Source organism: Egretta garzetta, unplaced genomic scaffold (assembly GCF_000687185.1).
Source record: "Egretta garzetta isolate BGI_Z169 unplaced genomic scaffold, ASM68718v1 scaffold139, whole genome shotgun sequence".
NCBI classification, from domain to species: domain Eukaryota; kingdom Metazoa; phylum Chordata; class Aves; order Pelecaniformes; family Ardeidae; genus Egretta; species Egretta garzetta.
This window is the reverse complement of record NW_009260832.1, coordinates 286,381-290,176: the sequence shown is the minus strand read 5'-3', so window position 1 is coordinate 290,176 and position 3,796 is coordinate 286,381. Positions and strand designations below refer to the sequence as shown.

Sequence of the window (3,796 nt, the reverse complement as noted above, 5' to 3'; positions counted from 1 at the left end):
GGGGAAGAGGGGAGTGACTGGCTGACTCCCAGCCAGTAGGGAGTAGGGGAGCTCCTAGGTACGTGTTATTTTTAATAAAGACGTTGAAGAATTGAAAGAAATGCTTTTAAAACACGTCTGGTGTTTAAAAATAGATTATGAATGAAGCCATTTATCCCTCTGGAATAGGCGCGTTTAGGGGATTCTGGGCCTGAAAGGGAGGTTATGTGCATCTGCATGTTGACATAGCGTCGCTTTGGGGTTAGGCGTTAGTTTGTTAGCGGGGAAATAATACCGCGTTATACCGACATCCCCTTCTTGGGCTCCTCAGAGTTTGGGCCCTCGGAGCGGAGCTGCTGAGAAGTTTCTGTAGCTGGTGTGTGGGTGTCTTAGGGCTTGAGAACTGGTTATGACTTTGTTTCTTTGACCTTGTGGTTCAGATTTAACTTTCAAGTTGAATTTCCCATAGTTCCTGGCTGCCCTAGACCTCCTTGTGCGTGTTTTGACAGATTTGAAAACCACATCGAGAATGAACTTTAAATTAACTGAGATTTATTTTCTTTTTAACCAAATACGCGTCAGGGATTGGTGTTGGTTAACAAAATATTTAGTGGTTGTGTTGGGCAATGGTCGAGTTCAGATGCTGAAATTCAGACGCGAGTGAATTTACAGAGGGCAAGCGTTTGGCTACTGTGACTGTTTAAAAATGAAGATAGCGTGACTTGCAAGAAGGAATATAACGTTCATAGCCATGTTTGTCCCATTACGGGAACTAGGACCCAACAAAAAAAAGAGGATACTATTGATGCTGTTCTCGAATACAGATTATTGTTGTTAAGACCACGGTTTAGGTCTTCTACATTTTAGGGAAAATGTTTTCTAATAGATTTGTACCTTGTTATAGAAGCAGAGCTGTTTAAAGGTAGGGAAGTTCTCTTATCACTTCACTGCTATGAGAAGTTGTATTACTGCTGTTCTTCTAAAACAACTATTTTTACCTTCCATTAAATTAAATAAAAAGAAAAATAAGTTTTAATGAAGTTTAGTCATACTTTTTTTTAGTCTCACGGAGTCTGTTCTTACTGCAGTAAGGTAGGTTTCGTGCAGATTTGTGACATGATTTTTCATCGTTATTCCTTTCAGCCCTTTGAATTTGAAAATGACCAGATCCTGCAGTGCCCCTGGAGAGATCTGTCAAGGAACGGATTTGTTTGCAGAAGATACACTGGGGACATTTTGAAGGATGGTCTTCTTTCTTGCGCTTTCCAAATTAAAACGCTTATCATCATTCCCCCCCCCCTTTTTAGAAGAAAAACTTGGAAAACTGACTTTAGTGGAATCCAACTTGAGTGAGCCTTGGCAAGTCAATCACAAATAAATTGTCGAGGCAACCAGGCTAATACAGGTTACAAAATCCTGCGGCTGTTGTGCTTTTTTGTCATTTGAAATCCCTCGAAATATTTAAGGAAGTTTCTTTCATGACATGGTTGTATTTTGTCCGAGATGGAAAAACCTCTTTGCCTTTTCTTCTAGAAAGGTCCAATTTATAGTTTTTAAGTTGTCTTGTTATTCACATGTGACTCTTCTGGCCAGGAACCAGCTTCTGAGGTATCCTAGTTACTGGAAGGGGGAGTGTATGCTTCAGTGTTTCTCACTTCTACAGCCCGGGAGATGTGAGAGACCCTGTGAAGCACTTGATCTGCAGTGCGGGAGAGATTTGGGAGCCTTTGGGTGTTGGCTTGCAAGCACTGCAGGTGAAACGTGGGCTCAACCTCAGCTGATCTCCCCATCCTTTACACATAGAGCAGCTTCAGAGTTTCCGGCCCAGCACATGTCTGGGACTTGAAACTGGTGTTTTGTTTTGGTTTTTTACTGTAGCAGACAAGGCTTAAGCTCTGGCAGCGGAGGAGCTGCTCTTATCTCGCACAGCCACCCCGCTGCGGGGAGCCCCCTCCGCGGGGGAGCGTGGCAGATCCTGGAGGAACTAATCCATTCGCATGCCTGAGCTGAATTCATCAGATTTGTGAATCAACACCCAAAGTCCTGTTGAAATCAAGGGACAGGGTGTGGTCCCGCAGAAGGCTGATCTATCTGATGGAATTAGCTCCTTGCTGTTTGAGCAGCTATACCCTTTTGGGGGGTTTTGTTCCCCCCCCCGCCTTTTCTTCTTCCCCTATCCCTCTTCCCTGTCTTGCTACAGTTGATGCAGTCCCACCTTGCCTTTCCATAAACAGGTTAAACTCGCCAACCCTTCAGCTAACCCTACAGGAAACAGGGGATTTTTTTTTTTTTTTTCCCCTGGGCCAGTTCCCTGGTGTATCAATGAGTCCATTTGACTCCTACGATACCCGGGTGAGACCCAGAGCCAGGACAAGGCAAGCATTTGCAGCAGGGCAGGAGGAAAAATGGAAAAAAGCTTTCCCTGTTGGTGGCAGTGAGCTGGTAGACTCAGTCTGCTTGTGAAACCTCCCCATCGGACTGCCCTGAGCAGCACGGAGCCACTGAAATTGGCCTGAGAAGGATTTAACCGATTTCAATAATAATAGTAGTCCTAGAAGTAGGAACAAGATCTTTTCAGTCTCACAGAGGAGACCAGGCAAACCTCGGACTGACAAAAGCTTTGAGGTGTCTGATGGGAGGGGTCCTGTATTCCTGCCTCCTCCCCGGGGGTACCTGCAGCTTCCCCTCTGCTGCTTTTGGCACTGGGCGAGCTCGTTCAAGGAGCTACCCCCCTGGAAAGCTGCTCAGCTTCTTTGGCAAGGTCATTCTCTGCTGATTTAGCAAGAAGTGTTGGCTTCTGGGACTCAGACAGCAGCAGCAGTAGGTGCAGGGGAGCAGGCAGGACCTTGTAACGGAGATTGGGCAGGGAGCTGGGTGACACTGTCACGTTGGTGGCCACGTGTGGCGAAATTGGTTCTGGCATCTCCATTTTGTGAGCTCCCTCTCTGTTTGTAGCAGTGACGGCCCTCTTGCCTGCCTTCCCATTTGGACGCTGAGGATCAGGGAGAGCTCAAGAAGGTGGCAGCATGCTACCCCCGCAGCGGTGCCCTCCGAGGTCCCACGGGGCGGAAGGCAACTACGAGCCACGTGGGCGATGCAAGGAGAGCTGCGTCATCCTGCCAACATCTCAGCTACAGCCATTGCGATCACCCCCACCGCTTTTAATTTATTTAGAAGCTCCAGGTACCAGTTTTAATACAGGTTTCTTTTTGCGGCCCTACTGAGGGAGCAGAGCTGTGTTGGAACAGCTACCTGAAACAGCATAGGGAATCTTTTAAAGAGAGAATCCAGAGAAATGCTGGCATGCTAATAAGCTATTCTTGCAGCAAAATCTTGGTTTGGCGGAGATAATCTTTTATGGGAATTGATGGCTTTAAAATGTCGTGTGGTGAATTCCTGGCTTGCTCGCATGCAAGGGCCCCCACTCCAGAGCAGTGAGTAGTTCAGGCAGTGTTTTCGGGATGGTTCCCATTTCTGAGTAGTAACTTGATTATGCTACCTGCGTTGTAATGAGAGCAAGTGTCTTCTAGACAGTAAATATTTGGAACTGTCTCTTCTAAAGAGGTTACCAGCTGAGATGTCAGAGTGTCTTATTGTCTGAGCGCCTGACAAATAACAGCTGGGACAGACTTACATCTGCTGTTTAAACAACTGCGTTCTGGTAGAGGGAGCTGAGTCAGCCTGAAAATACTGCATTAGCAATGGTAAAACCGAACTTAATCAAGTACCAGAGGACAGTGCTGTGACTGTGTCTCTAAGAGCTCCGGTTTGAGGCACTTGGTCTGAACGTTCTGGCTGCGGGATTCTCCTGGTTCAG

The 3,796-nt window shown here is 46.6% G+C and overlaps 1 protein-coding gene across 1 annotated transcript in view; it reads left to right on the top strand.

The window, feature by feature from the left end:
- Nucleotides 1–3,796, top strand: part of AKAP12 (A-kinase anchoring protein 12) — a 61,724-nt gene that overhangs the window by 32,545 nt on the left and 25,383 nt on the right. The gene's annotated exons all lie outside the window — the stretch shown is intronic.